The sequence below is a fragment of the Vicia villosa genome, linkage group LG2, assembly GCF_029867415.1.
Source record: "Vicia villosa cultivar HV-30 ecotype Madison, WI linkage group LG2, Vvil1.0, whole genome shotgun sequence".
NCBI lineage: Eukaryota > Viridiplantae > Streptophyta > Magnoliopsida > Fabales > Fabaceae > Vicia > Vicia villosa.
In genome coordinates this window covers 190870173-190887064 of record NC_081181.1, presented here as the reverse complement: position 1 = coordinate 190887064, position 16892 = coordinate 190870173, and positions in this window count along the sequence as shown.

Genomic DNA, 16892 nt, shown 5'->3' with positions numbered 1-16892 from the left:
TAACGGCCTTGAGGAAGAGACAACATTCTTAGATTTGAATGCAGGTTTGGAGAACTTGCCCTTCTGACATGCTTCACAAAGAGCATCTGATTTGTATTTCAGATTTGGGAGTCCTCTGACTAGATTTAGTTTGTTAATCTGAGAAATCTTTCTCAAACTAGCATGTCCTAATCTTCTGTGCCAGATCCATTGCTCTTCAGAAACAGACATAAGGCAAGTCACCTTCTGCTTCTCAAGATCTGAAAGATCAATATTATAAATGTTGTTCTTTCTCTTGCCTGTAAATAGGATTGAGCCATCCTTCTGACTTACAGCCTTGCAAGACTTTTGATTGAAGATTATGTCATAACCATTGTCACTTAATTGACATATGGACAATAAGTTATGCGCTAATCCTTCTACAAGAAGTACATTAGTTATGGAAGGAGAGTTACCAATACTTATGGTTCCAGAGCCAATTATCTTGCCCTTCTGATCTCCTCCAAACTTGACTTCTCCACCAGACTTAAGCACCAGGTCTTGGAACATAGACCTTCTTCCCGTCATGTGTCGCGAGCACCCAGAGTCCAGCTACCATGACGTTTTGTGCTTTGTCTTCTTTGCTGCTAAGGATATCTGCAACATAAATTATCTTCTCCTTAGGTACCCACAACTTCTTGGGTCCTTTCTTGTTAGTTTTCCTCAAGTTCTGATTGAACTTGGGTTTAGCATAATAAACAACAGGAGTGTTAGAACAAGATTTGTTCTGATCAATTATCTTAGTTTTGATGATAACAATAATATGAATTTTGCTTAAGATAATATGGTAATCTAATCCAATGCAATTTCCTTTTCAGGAAATATATAAAGAGTATGCATAAATCAGCGCTCAGAAGCTTTGACTCAGAAGGTTCAGCATGCAACATCAGAACATGGTCTGGCAAGACATCAGAAGATGGTCGAAGCAGAATCAGAACATGGGTCTTTGAAAGCATCAGAAGAACATGAGATCAGAAGCACTGAAGTTCTGATGGTATCACGCTCAGAAGCACTTCAAGGTCAGAAGATCAGAAGATGCTTTGCACCAAGCTGTTTGACTTTGATGATAATCAAACGTTGTATTTACAAACATCAGATCAGAAGAAAGTACAAGTGGCAGGCTATGCTGACTGACAAAAGGAACGTTAGAAGCTATTAAAGGCAACGTCAGTAGACACAGCGTGAACAAGGCTCGAGGTAGTTGACAAAAGCGTATAACATTAAATGCAAAGCTGTACGGAACACGCAAAGCATTAAATGCATTCAACGGTCATCTTCTCAAGCGCCTATAAATATGAAGTTCTGATGAGAAGCAAGGTTAACAATTCTGAATAACTACTCTGAACAACTCTGAATCAAATTCTGTGAATATTAACTTGCTGAAACGCTGTTCAAATCAAAGCTCAGAATCTTCATCTTCATCAAAGCTCACTACATTGCTGTTGTAATATATTAGTGAGATTAAGCTTAAACGTTAAGAGAAATATCACAGTTTGTGATTATAGCTTTTAAGAAGCATTGTAATACTCTTAGAAAGATTACATTAAGTTGTAAGTAACTAGAGTGATCGTGTTGATCAGAATACTCTAGGAAGTCTTAGCTTGTGTCTAAGCAGTTGTAATTAGAGTGATCACGTGGTGGTCAGGATACTCTAAGAAAGTCATAGCTTGTGTCTAAGCAGTTTTTCCTGGAGTGATCAGGTTGTGATCAGGATACTCTAGAAGACTTAGTTGCGGACTAAGTGGAAAACCATTGTAATCCGTGCGATTAGTGGATTAAATCCTCAGTTGAGGTAAATCATCTCTGCGGGGGTGGACTGGAGTAGTTTAGTTAACAACGAACCAGGATAAAAATAACTGTGCAATTTATTTTTATCTGTCAAGTTTTTTAAAACTACACTTATTCAAACCCCCCTTTCTAAGTGTTTTTCTATCCTTCAATTGGCATCAGAGCGCCGGTTCTAAGGTTCAAGCACTTAACCGTGTTTAGAAAAGATTCAGGAAGAGAAAAACGCTTCATTAAAAGATGGCTGGTGAATCTCAAGCAAATCCAACTCCATCTACATCTGGCTCTGCTGAGCAACACAATGGAAACAATGGTTATACTAGACCACCAGTATTTGATGGTGAAAACTTTGAATACTGGAAAGATAAACTGGAAAGTTACTTTCTTGGTCTAGATGGTGATCTATGGGATCTTCTGATGGATGGTTACAAACATCCGGTAAATGCCAGAGGCGTAAAGCTGACAAGGCAAGAAATGAGCGATGATCAGAAGAAGCTTTTCAGGAATCATCATAAATGCAGAACTGTTTTGCTGAATGCTATCTCTCATGCTGAGTATGAGAAGATATCTAACAGGGAAACGGCCTATGACATATATGAGTCCTTGAAAATGACTCATGAAGGAAACGCTCAAGTCAAGGAGACCAAAGCTCTTGCATTAATCCAGAAGTATGAAGCCTTCAAGATGGAGGATGATGAAGACATTGAAAAGATGTTTTCAAGATTTCAAACTTTGACTGCTGGATTGAGAGTTCTTGACAAAGGCTACACCAAGGCTGATCATGTAAAGAAGATCATCAGACGTTTGCCCAGAAGATGGGGCCCAATGGTGACTGCATTCAAGATTGCAAAGAATCTGAATGAAGTTTCTTTGGAAGAACTTATCAGTGCCTTGAGAAGCCATGAAATTGAGCTGGACGCAAATGAGCCTCAGAAGAAAGGTAAGTCTATTGCATTAAAATCTAATGTTAAAAAATGCACTAACGCTTTTCAGGCAAGAGAAGAAGATTCTGAAGAATCAGAATCTGAAGAAGAAGATGAACTGTCCTTGATCTCCAGAAGGCTAAATCAACTCTGGAAGAAGTTTCATAAGAAGAAAGGTCTTATGGCAACCTGGGATGAGTCAGAAGATGATTCAGACTCTGAAGATGAGCAGGCTAACTGTGCGCTGATGGCGACAGAAGATGACGGATCAGAATCTACATCAGAATCAGATTCTGAAGAGGTATTTTCTGAACTATCTAGAAAAGAGTTAGTTTCCAGTCTAACAGAACTTCTGGAACTCAAAGCTCATCTTAGTATCAAATACAAAAAGCTGAAGAAGCAATTTGAATTTGAAACTAAGAAGCTGGAATTGGAAAATTCTGAACTAAAGGAAAAAGTTTTAAATTTATCCAAAAACAGTGGATCTCCTTCTGAAACAGAAAAAGCCATTCCTAGCATGAATCATATTCTGAAAGAATATGACTTGAGCTTCAGAAATTTTTTATCTAGAAGCATAGGCAGAAGTCAACTTGCTTCTATGATATATGCTGTGTCTGGAAATAATAGAGTAGGCAATGGTTATGAGGGTGAAATCCCATACAAGCTTGAATCTGTGGATGATATGAAAATATCATACAAGCCTCTGTATAACCAATTTAAATTTGGCCACTCCCATGATATTAGGCTCACTTCACATGCACAGAAGTTTAACACTGTTCACACCAAGAAACATGTGACACGACCTAAGAAATATCATGAATCTCCTTTTAAAGATTATCATGTTGTTCCTCCTATGTCTTATATTGCTAAACCCAAGTTCAATCAGAACTTGAGGAGAACTAACAAGAAAGGACCCAAGAAGATGTGGGTACCAAAGAAAAAGACTATTTCTTTTGCAGATTCTCTTGGTGACAAAGAAGATAACATACAACATGTCATGTCACCTGGACTCAAGATGTTCTCAACACTTGAAGAGAAGAAGGACTGTTTTCCAAGCCCTGATACTTAAATCTGCTGGAGAAGTTAAGTGTGAAGGAGATCAGAAGAGCAAGTTTATTAGATCTGGAACCATCTGTTTAAGTTTGTTTCTAAAGCAATGGTGTTTCGTTCTTGGCTATTCTGAACGCTCAAAAGGCTACAGAGTATACAATACTGAAACATTGGTTGTAGAAGAATCAATCAATATCAGATTTGATGATAAGCTTGGTTCTGAAAAACCAAAGCAGTTTGATAATTTTGCAGATTGTGATATTGATGTATCAGAAGTTGTTGAGCCAAGAAGCAACGCATCAGAAGCAGAGCTTCTCAGAAGCAAAGAATCTGAAGATCAAGTATCAGCTTCTCTGGAGAATCTAAGCATTTCTGAAGAACCATCTGTCAGAAGATTATCCAGACTCATTTCTGGTCATTCAGAAGATGTCATTCTTGGAAAGAAGGATGATCCAATCAGAACTAGAGCATTCCTTAAGAACAATGCAGACTGTCAATTAGGTCTTGTATCTTTGATCGAGCCAACTTCTGTTGATCATGCTCTAGAAGATCCAGACTGGATAATTGCTATGCAAGAAGAACTAAATAAGTTTACAAGGAATGATGTTTGGGATCTTGTTCCTAGACCAAATGGATTCAATATAATCGGTACAAAATGGGTCTTCAGAAACAAGCTCAGTGAGAAAGGTGAAGTGGTAAGAAACAAAGCCAGACTGGTGGCTCAGGGTTACAGTCAGCAAGAAGGGATTGACTATACAGAAACCTTTGCACCAGTGGCCAGGTTAGAATCTATTCGTCTATTAATTTCATTTGCCACTCAATATAACATCACTCTCTATCAGATGGATGTTAAGAGTGCCTTCTTAAATGGTTATATAGATGAAGAAGTTTATGTCCATCAACCTCCTGGTTTTGAAGACTCTATGTCTCCTATCATGTTTTTAAACTAAAGAAATCATTGTATGGATTGAAACAAGCTCCCAGAGCTTGGTATGAACGCTTAAGTTCTTTCCTTATGGATAATGGTTTCACTAGAGGAAAAGTGGACACTACTCTCTTTTGTAAAACCTTTAAAAGGGATATTTTAATTTGTCAAATATATGTAGATGATATTATTTTTGGAACATCTAATGCTACACTTGGAAAGGAGTTTGCTGAGTCTATGCAGGCTGAGTTTGAAATGAGCATGATGGGAGAACTCAAGTACTTCCTTGGAATACAAATAAATCAAACATCAGAAGGAACGTATGTTCACCAAACCAAGTATGTGAAGGAACTTCTGAAGAAGTTTAATCTTCTAGACTGCAAAGAAGCCAAAACTCCCATGCATCCAACATGCATCCTAGGTAAGGATGAGGTAAGTAAGAAGGTAGATCAGAAGTTATACAGAGGTATGATTGGATCTCTTCTATATCTGACTGCTTCTAGACCTGACATTCTTTTCAGTGTTTGTTTGTGTGCTAGATTCCAATCAGACCCTAGAGAATCTCATTTAACTGCTGTTAAGAGAATTCTAAGGTATCTGAAAGGTACTACTAATGTTGGCTTAGTTTACAGAAAATCTAAAGAATACAACTTAGTAGGATTCTGCGATGCTGACTATGCTGGAGACAGAATCGAAAGAAAGAGTACTTCAGGAAGTTGTCAATTTCTTGGAAGTCATTTGATCTCCTGGTATAGCAAGAAGCAAGCAACTATTGCTCTATCAACAACAGAAGCAGAATATGTCTCTGCTGCTGGTTGTAGTACACAGATGCTCTGGATGAAGAGTCAGCTAGAAGATTATCAGATATATGAGAGTAACATTCCTATATTCTGTGATAATACTTCTGCTATATGTTTATCTAAGAATCCTATTCTTCATTCAAAAGCTAAACATATTGAGATTAAACATCATTTCATAAGGGACTATGTTCAGAAGGGTGTTCTATCTTTAAACTTTGTGGATACAGACCATCAATGGGCTGATATCTTTACAAAACCCCTGGCTGAAGATAGGTTTAAGTTCATTCTGAAGAACATCAGTATGGATTTGTGCCCAGAATGAGAAGATGAGAAGTTCTTATGTATGAGTATCTTCTGAAATGTAAGTGGATTATTTGTTAATCAGAAGTTCTGATTGAAATCAATTAGAAATTGTGATTCAGTTATTACTAACGTTTCATTGTCTAAGTTGATTCAGAATCTCTTTAAAAGCAAAACAGCTGTAACTGGCTATCCAGATGGTAAACACGTGTTCACTATTTCTGGACAAGCGTGCGTGCAATTGAGGGGACGTCTACTTAGGTAACTGTGCAAATCTCGTCTTCTGTCATTATTATCTCTCCTCACGTCACGTAACATTAAATGCTATCCATCATTTACTCTTTTTCAGTTTTCTTTTTATACTCTTCAAACGTTTCTTTTCCCTCTTATATTTCTCTCACTTTGCATTCAGTTTCTTTTTCGTTCTCTCTCTGTGCATTCATATCATAAACCCTAGCAGTTTTCAATATCTGCAACTTCATCATGAATCCATCGTCAAGCTCTGGAAATCAAGAAACTGATCGAAAACAAAAGAGAAAGGCAACTGATGAACCAGAAATCAAACCAAAAAGAGTTAAAATCTACTATGACCCTCTCAAGGTGAATCCCCTTGAAGCCATGATGTCTAGTAACTATTCTAGATGTCTGTATCAACCACTTGATAGTATCCCTGAATCACCACCCTCTTCACATTCTTCCACCACCTCTTCCTCCTCATTCATCCTTTCAGAACCACCTTCTTCACCATCTGACATCTCCTCTCCTTCAACCCATCCCTCAGATATTTCTTCATCTCTCTCACACCCTTTTCCCACCAGAACACCTAACCCCTACAGTGTTGTTTTTCCCGACTCCAGGTTCACTGTCAACCCTCCAACCCCTACCACTCAATCATTTCTGGAGCTTTTACATTCTGATGTAAATAGCTGGTTGGAGATTCTGGGTGCTGCTCACCTTAACCATCTGGATGAGTATGCTACATGCAACCTTTGGGATACCTTTCGTCAGGATTTTCTGGTTAGGGCTACAGACATTCAGAGAAGGATCATGTTTGAAGCACCTGGTGTTCGTGGTCTTCGATTGGAAGTTGGTGAAAGCAGCTATCACCATCTCATCAGGAACAGAAGAGTTCTTGAAGAGAGGATACCTGCAGATGAGTTGGAAGAAGAAAATCCCTGCAGAGACATCGTGGTGTGGAGACCATGGTATCCTGTGCTGACTGGAGATTTTCAGTGGCTGTTTAACTGGTTCAGAATGAACCCTTCTGAAAAAGCACCTCACATGGTCTTTCCAGTAGTGGTTTATCCTACTGAAGTTGCTGGTCCTACTCCTCCAACAAACCTAGCAGCTATTCTTCAAGCGTTGGAAGTTGGAACTTCTGCGCTGCCTGAACCAGAATATGCTGAGGCTACTTCTGAGTCAGACTCAGATGTGGAGATGGAAGATGCACAAGCTGAAGACCTTCCAGAAGATCGCCCTGCTGAGATTGTTGTCCCTTTTGACAGAAATTCCGGTGCCTCTTCTTCTGGTAAAACCTCAGCTCTGATGGAGACCTTGGAAGCTCTTCATCAAAATCAAGCTATGCTGGCTTCTCGTTTGGACGCGCAAGAAGCAGCCAATGCTGAGTTTCGCTCTTTCATGGCAAGGCAAGCTACAAGCACTGACGGGATTCATGATGTTCTGGCGCAGATTTTGCGTAGGCTAGGGTCTTAGTCCTTTGGTCTTTGTAGTTTTCTTTCCTTGTTGCATCTGTTTTCCTGCATTCCTCTTTTGTAATCCTTCTTGTTGATTATCAATGAAAAGTTTCTTTGTTTTTTACATTCCAGTGATTTTATTTGTCGTTTTATACATCTGAATCTTTTGAATATTCTTTTTGATGTTATGACAAAAAGGGGGAGAAGATAAATGATAAATGATTTGATTAATCTATCAGTTGCTGGGTAAAGCTCCCACACATTCACTAACAAGTACTGCAAGTTCTATATGGTTTAAGTGTTTTGCAGGTATAAAGAAGTGAAGAAAATCTTCAAAGCAAACACAAGAAGCAAAACCATAAGAAGCGTTATTCTGTAAAAAGAATAAGCTTATGGAAACTGAAGCAAGCTGAGTGCTGTCAAGCTTCAGAATCAGAAGCACTAATAATAGAATTTGATCCAAAATTTGTCTATTTGCTTTGACAAAATTCTATTTGCTCTGATACATTATTTTAGCCTATATGGCTCTGATACATATCATGTGTTCTAATATACATTTTATGTTCTGACTCGTTCATGCTGACTTTTGTCGTTTAGTTTTTGTTCTGTAACATTTCAGGATGTAGAGATGCTCTGATGATGCTCTGGTACATTCACCAATGTTCTGATACAAATCTAGCATGAAGTGATGTTGGTAGAAATTCAAAGCTCTGAAGCTATCCGAGGGAAGCAGGAATCAGAAGCTGGGAATGTTCTGAAGATCAAAGAAATTCAAGTTCTGAAGCTGTCCTGAATGGAAGCAGGAATCAGAAGCTGTGAGTGTTCTAGAGATCTAAAGAAATTCAAGTTCTGAAGCTGTCCAATGGAAGCAGAAGTCAGAAGCTATGAATTCTCTGAAGACAGAAGCTTATGTGATCGTCTCTACCGAAATAATCAGGGAAGTCTTTTATTAAAGTTCTTCGAGTATTTATTTCAGGGGGAGATTATTTATCTCAGGGGGAGATTGTTAATCTCAGGGGGAGACATATTCACATGCTTATGCTATAGCTGTGTAATTTGTCTTTTGCCGTCTGCTCTTTCTGATCGCAAATTCATATCATTTATATATGTTTTTGTCATCATCAAAAAGGGGGAGATTGTTAGAACAAGATTTGTTCTGATCAATTATCTTAGTTTTGATGATAACAATAATATGAATTTTGCTTAAGATAATATGGTACTCTAATCCAATGCAATTTCCTTTTCAGGAAATATATGAAGAGTATGCATAAATCAGCGCTCAGAAGCTTTGACTCAGAAGGTTCAGCATGCAACATCAGAACATGGTCTGGCAAGACATCAGAAGATGGTCGAAGCAGAATCAGAACATGGGTCTTTGAAAGCATCAGAAGAACATGAGATCAGAAGCACTGAAGTTCTGATGGTATCACGCTCAGAAGCACTTCAAGGTCAGAAGATCAGAAGATGCTTTGCACCAAGCTGTTTGACTCTGATGATAATCAAACGTTGTATTTACAAACATCAGATCAGAAGAAAGTACAAGTGGCAGGCTACGCTGACTGACAAAAGGAACGTTAGAAGCTATTAAAGGCAACGTCAGTAGACACAGCGTGAACAAGGCTCGAGGTAGTTGACAAAAGCGTATAACATTAAATGCAAAGCTGTACGGAACACGCAAAGCATTAAATGCATTCAACGGTCATCTTCTCAAGCGCCTATAAATATGAAGTTCTGATGAGAAGCAAGGTTAACAATTCTGAATAACTACTCTGAACAACTCTGAATCAAATTCTGTGAATATTAACTTGCTGAAACGCTGTTCAAATCAAAGCTCAGAATCTTCATCTTCATCAAAGCTCACTACATTGCTGTTGTAATATATTAGTGAGATTAAGCTTAAACGTTAAGAGAAATATCACAGTTTGTGATTATAGCTTTTAAGAAGCATTGTAATACTCTTAGAAAGATTACATTAAGTTGTAAGTAACTAGAGTGATCGCGTTGATCAGAATACTCTAGGAAGTCTTAGCTTGTGTCTAAGCAGTTGTAATTAGAGTGATCACGTGGTGGTCAGGATACTCTAAGAAAGTCTTAGCTTGTGTCTAATCAGTTTTTCCTGGAGTGATCAGGTTGTGATCAGGATACTCTAGAAGACTTAGTTGCGGACTAAGTGGAAAACCATTGTAATCCATGCGATTAGTGGATTAAATCCTCAGTTGAGGTAAATCATCTCTGCGGGGGTGGACTGGAGTAGTTTAGTTAACAACGAACCAAGATAAAAATAACTGTGCAATTTATTTTTATCTGTCAAGTTTTTTAAAACTACACTTATTCAAACCCCCTTTCTAAGTGTTTTTCTATCCTTCAAGGAGGAACAGCATGATATTCTTTAGGTTTGGCAGCATGATATTTTCTAGGTTGTGTCACATGCTTCTTGGTGTGTGTAGAGTTAAAGCTTTTGGCATGTGAAGTGAGCCTAATATCATGTGAGTGGCCATATTTGAACTGATCATACAATGGCTTGTATGTGATTTTCAAATCATCTACTGGTTCAATTTTATGTGGGGTATCACTCTTATAGCCAACGCCAATCCTTTTGTTTCCAGAAACTCCATATATCATAGAAGCAAGATGACTTCTGCCAATACTTCTAGATAAAAACTTTCTGAAGCTCGAGTCATATTCTTTCAGAATATGATTGAGGCTAGGAATGGATTTTTCTGATTCAAAAGGAGATCCAATGTCTTTGGATAATTTTAAAACCTTTTCCTTCAGTTCAGAATTTTCCACTTCCAGCTTCTTAGTTTCAAATTCAAATAGCTTTTTCAGCTTTTTGTATTTGATACTAAGATGAGCCTTGAGTTCCAGAAGTTCAGTTAAACTGGAAACTAATTCTTCTCTAGACAGTTCAAAAAATACCTCTTCAGAATCTGATTCTGATGTAGATTCTGATCCATCATCCACTGTGGCCATCAGTGCAAGGTTTGCCTGTTCGCCTTCAGAGTCTGATTCTGATATTGATTCTGAATCATCCCATGTTGCCATAAGACCTTTCTTCTTATGAAACTTCTTCTTGGGATTCTCCTTCTGAAGTTTTGGACATTCATTCTTGAAGTGTCCAGGCTCATTGCACTCATAACAGATGACCTTCTTCTTGTCAGATCTTCTGCCTCTAGAAGATTCTCCTCTTTCAGGCTTCTTTGAACTTCTGAAGTTCTTGAACTTCCTTTGCTTGCTCTTCCAGAGTTGGTTTACCCTTTTGGAGATCATGGATAGTTCATCTTCTTCTTCTGATTCTGATTCTTCAGAATCTTCTTCTTCAGCCTGAAAAGCGTTAGTGCATTTTTTATAATCAGATTTTAATGCAATAGACTTACCTTTCTTCTGAGGTTCATTAGCATCCAGCTCAATTTCATGACTCCTCAGAGCACTGATCAATTCTTCAAGAGAGTCTTCATTCAGATTCTTGGCAATTTTGAAAGCAGTCACCATAGGACCCCATCTTCTTGGCAAGCTTCTGATGATCTTCTTGACATGATCAGCCTTGGTGTAGCCTTTGTCCAGAACTCTTAATCTAGCAGTTAGCGTTTGAAATCTTGAGAACATCTTCTCAATATTTTCATCATCCTCCATCTTGAAGGCTTCATATTTCTGGATTAAGGCAAGAGCTTTGGTCTCCTTGACTTGAGCATTCCCTTCATGGGTCATTTTCAATGACTCATATATATCATAGGCAATTTCCCTGTTAGATATCTTCTCATACTCAGCATGAGAGATAGCATTCATCAAAACAGTCCTACATTTATGATGATTTTTGAATAGCTTCTTTTGATCATCATTCATCTCTTGTCTTGTAAGCTTTACACCACTAGCTTTCACTGGATGTTTGTAACCATCCATCAGAAGATCCCACAAGTCGCCATCTAGACCAAGGAAGTAACTTTCAAGTTTATCTTTCCAGTATTCAAAGTTTTCACCATCAAATACTGGTGGTCCAGTATAACCATTGTTACCATTTCCATTATGTTGCTCAGCAGAGCTAGATGTAGATGTATGAGTTGGATCTTCACCAGCCATCTTGATATAAGCATTTTTCTCTTCCTGAATCATTTCTAAACACGGTTAAGTGCTTGCACCTTAGAACCAGGCTCTGATACCAATTGAAGGATAGAAAAACACTTAGAAAGGGGGGGGGGGGTTGAATAAGTGTAGCTTTAAAACTTGTAAGATAAAAACAATTTGCACAATGATTTTTATCCTGGTTCGTTGTTAACTAATTTACTCCAGTCCATCCCCTTGGAGTGATTTACCTCACCTGAGGATTTAATCCACTAATCACACAAGATTACGATGGTTTTCCACTTAGATAACTTCTAAGTCTTCTAGAGTATCCTGATCACAACCTGATCACTCTAGGAACAAACTGCTTAGATACCCTCTAAGACTTTCTAGAGTATTCTGATCACAACCTGATCACTCTAGTTCTTACAACTTAATGTAAACAAATTCTTTTAAGAGTTACAATGCTTCTTAATAAGCTATTATCACAACTGTGATTTTCTCTCTAATATATTACAACAGCAATGTAGTGAGGTTGAAGATGAAGTTTGAGAACTTTTTGAATTTGACAACGTTTCTGTATATTTGCGCAGAGTGTTGTTTTTAGCTTCTCATCAGAACTTCAATTTATAGGTGTTTGAGAAGATGACCGTTGGGAGAATTTAATGCTTTGCATGATCCATACAGCATTGCATTTAATGTTTCACTCTTTTGTCAACTACCTCGAGCCTTGCTTTCGCTGTGTCTACTGACGTTGCCTTTAATAGCTTCTAACGTTCCTTTTGTCAGTCAGCGTAGCCTGCCATCTTGTACTTGCTTCTGATATGATGTTTGTGTAAACAACGTTTGAATATCATCAGAGTCAAACAGCTTGGTGCAGAGCATCTTCTTGTCTTCTGACCTTGAAGTGCTTCTTAACGTGATACCATGAGAACTTCAGTGCTTCTGCTTCTGATCTCAAGTTCTTCTGATGCTTCCATAGACCATGTTCTGATTCTGCTTGACCATCTTCTGATGTCTTGCCAGACCATGTTCTGATGTTGCATGCTGAACCTTCTGAGTCAGTGCTTCTTGCGCTGATTTTGTGCATACTCTTTATAAGATTCCTGAAATGGAAATTGCATAGGATTAGAGTACCACATTATCTCATACAAAATTCATATACATTGTTATCATCAAAACTAAGAATATTGATTAGACCAAATCTTGTTCTAACATGAATTTGGTTTGTTGTTGCTTGATTATTGGGAAAGTTTATCCTTTGTGATAGGAGAGAAAATGAATTGAAGAAAGACAAATGAATTGACTATTTTTAGTATTTTGTTTGCTCGCAAAGATTCCTTGTGAATCTCATGCCTACATATCCTTAGTGGAAGTCAGAGCTTTTGTAGTTTGTGGAACTAATAGGGAAATGGATTGAATTTTTGTGCCTTGTTCAAAGCTCAAGGTTGAAGCTGAAAAAAATCTTTGTCTACAGAAAAGAGACAAGTCGTCTTCTTAACAGAGAGATATCTCTACTATTCCACCACAAACATTTTGAAGTGACAAAAATGAGGTTCTTTCATAAGAGATGGGACCTTACTTGGATGAAGCAAGTATGACGGTCACAGTCTCTTTAATGAAAGAACACTTTTTCAACCATTTACAGAAAGACAACAGTCTGGACTTGAAGTCAACAGAGAAGTGTATCTTGTATCAATGTAAATGGGAAAATGTTTTGAAAGTGATTGATAATGTTTGTATATTTGAATATGGTGTAATAGAAGAAATGTATTTTCTTAGAGATGAATCATGTTTCACTTCTGTATAGAAGGATATGAGTTTGACTGGCTTGTACAAGGCCCAAGCTTGAGGCTTAACTGTCAGTTTGAAATTGACTTTGGGGGAGATAATTCCACTAGGGAATTGGTTCGACTGAAGGATTTATGTGTTTTTTTATTAAGCCCAGAATTGAGGCTGACTCACTGAGGATTACTCTGTTGAGTTTTAATTTGACTGAATGGTTTTGTATGTGTTCTGTACTAATCTCATAGTTGAGGCTGACTCAGAGGGGAATGGATCTCTTTCTTGCATGAAAGTTCATGGTTGAGGTTAACTCTGAGGGGATTATATGAACATGGTTTATTCTCTACCCTGTATGTCACTACAAGAAAAGTGCCATATACCAACGGCAGTTTTTAGTGACAGTCTAAAATCCGTAGGTATAGACTTAACTTTTAGCTACGAATTTAGATATGACGTTGCTATAAGCCATGTTTATCTTCATGTATAATGAGTTACCACACAATGAGTTACCACACACTTAAAAATATTAAATATTAATATTAATAATGTAGTATTGTAATCAATTTAAAATATATTTTATTTTAAGCACTCCACTAACCATAACGGATATAGAACTTTCAATTAATATTAATTTCACTAAAAAAATATTTTTTAAAATATTTCAATTATTTTAAGATATAAATTTATTTTTCAATAAAAATAATATATTTTTCAACATGTTGGAGGTTGACTCTCTTGGGGAACATGAATGTTTCTGGTTAAAATTGACTCAACTAGGGAGTATATTTGGAAGACTGTATGGTAATTTGTGTCTTGTATAAAGCCTAAGATTGAGGCAGACTCTGTGAGGAGAGAGTTTTTGAAAGATTGTATTTTTGTATGATATTTGGTTTGGTGTCTTATACAAAGCCCAAGATTGAGGCTATCTCCTGTTTGGAGAGACATGTATTTCTGGATATTTATGGATGACTCTATTTTCTGTCTTGTACAAAGCCCACGGTTGTGGCTAACTTACTGGGGAAAGATCCAAAGGTTGGAATCTTTTGACTGTTGAAGGATGTTTATCTGCCTTGTACAAAGCCCAAGGTTGTGGCTAACTTTGCTGAGGATGAATCCAGGGAGAGCTTTAATACAGATATTGAGTGAACACTTGAATGATTGTGATTGTGTATTTGAAGGATTTGGATTCTCACAGGAGTAAGGTGACTAAAGACCTGTCCTATACTTTTAAGAAGCCTGATGGGTCCTTGTATACAAGCTCAAGATGAAGCTGAAGGGAATGCTTATAAGAAGCCTGTGGGTCCTGGCATTGTGAGCCCAAGAGGAGGCTTATCGAGGATCATCGAGGGTCCTTGTCATGGAATAAGAGAAAGCTATGTTTGCTTGACTAATTTGGCTCTAAGCAAATGGGTAAGAGGTTTCACCGGGAATAATTCCTCTTGGATGGATGTGACCTATTGTTGATCTAAGGGTTTTTCAAGATGTTTCACCGGGAATAATTCATCTTGGGGCAAGAATCTATGTTATTCTAATCAGGAGAGTGGCTTTACCGGGAAGTAATCCTCAATCTCAGGTCATAGTCCTATAATATATATATACAGTTTATCTGTCTTAAGGTTTTTCTCTGACGAAGATCTAAACAGTATATATTTACAGTTTATATTAGACAAGGTATTGGAAGCAATAAATGAAAATTATAAAAACTTACCAGGATGAAGAGGAGGCCCAGCATGTATGTATGTATTGAGCCTTATTGAATAGTGGAATGTTTTATTGAAAGAAATTGAATGTTTTATTGAAAACAGTTGAATGTTTTATTCAAAACAGTTGAATGTTTTATTGAAAAGAAAATAAAAGGTGTTGGGTCTTATATCTCAAGGAGAATCCCATTGAAATATTTACTGTATGAACAAAAGATCTTGGGTCTTATACTGTAATAGAAGCCCATAAGATGTGTGAACAAAAATGTGTTAGGTCTTATACTGTAATAGAGGCCCAAAAGTTGTGAATTGAAAACAGGTGTAAAGTTGATTTGAAAACAGTTTTGAAGATTGAATTGAAAATGAAGTTGAAGTTTGAATTGAAAAATGTTTGAAGTTTTGATTGAAAACAATTGAAGAGTTTGAAAACCGAAGAATTGAAGTTTGGGTTTATACCTCAGAAGAGGGGCCCAAAGGTCTAAGAGTAGTTTCACCGGGAATAATGCTCCTTTTAGTACCCGAGTTTTGTTTTGAAAAAACAAACGGAAATAGAAGAAGAGAAAGCTTGGGAGTTTATACCTCAAAAGAGGGGCCCAAATGGTCTAAGAGTAGTTTCACCGGAAATAATGCTCCTCTTAGTACCAGAGATTTAAAACAGGTGAGAAAGTTTTATACAGAAAACAAAGTATTTAAAACATACAAGTATGTACAAACACAAAGGGTTTGTTCACAAAAAATATTTACAAAAGGTTAGGTTTTTGAAAAATCAAAAGGAAAACATATTTTAAAGTATTAAAAATACGTAAAAATACACCATTTTAAACCTAATAAAAGTATATTAAATAAATAATATTTTGTGTGATTTTTGGATATTCATAAAATAGGTACAATAAATGAGTAGTGTGTGAAAAATTATTTGAAAATGATTAATTTTAATAGGTGAAATACATGTATGAAGTTTGTAAAGAAATTGAAGAGAAATAGTGATAAAAAATAAGGGATGACCCAGCCAAGGCTTGAACCCACGCCCTTGGAGTGAACAACTCAAAACAAAGCCAACTGAGCCACGTGCGTGGCTTGATAAAGAGAGGAGTCCAATTGATTATATTTGAAAACAAGTGTTGAAAATGAATTTGAAAAATAAAAGTGAACAAAAGGTTTGAGGGGGGATCGAACCACAGACCTTGGGCAAGAGGAGACTAAGAGCGCGCGCTAGGCCACTAGGGAAAACGATGTATTCGTTTAATAACACGCCTTTCACTCAAAATATATTAAATCAAGCTCCTGAATTCAAAAATGGCACGCCATGGCCATCTTCATCTTCAACCACTCATCCCTCAAATTTTGAATTTCCATCTCACTCATTTCTCAAACATTTGCGAAGATATAAACATGTAATTCACTCGTTTTTGAACAAGGAATACGATGGTGGTACTCAATTGAATTTATTTTAAGTGTATCTCAAGATTATTCGTATGAACAACTAAGAACCCTAAAACGAAAATTCAATTTGAAATAGCATATATGTATGAATTCATTTAATTGATTGAGGGCTATTGATCTTTATGCATGCAGAAACATGATGAAATTTGATTTAATCATTTATATTGCATGGATCATAGAGTTTGAAGATATGAGGCTTACCTTCAAAGTGAAGATCGAATTCTGAGCAAATGATGTTACCGAGCTAAAAGGATGATCCAGGTAGCTTCTATGAGCTTCAAAGAAGGTGTAGATGTGCCTGGCATGAGCTGAAACCTTCTGGAACTCTCTACACGACTCCAACTGATGCAGCTCCAAGTTGAAGATGGAGGTGTTGATTTTGATGTTTCAGAACTCCAACTATAGGACTT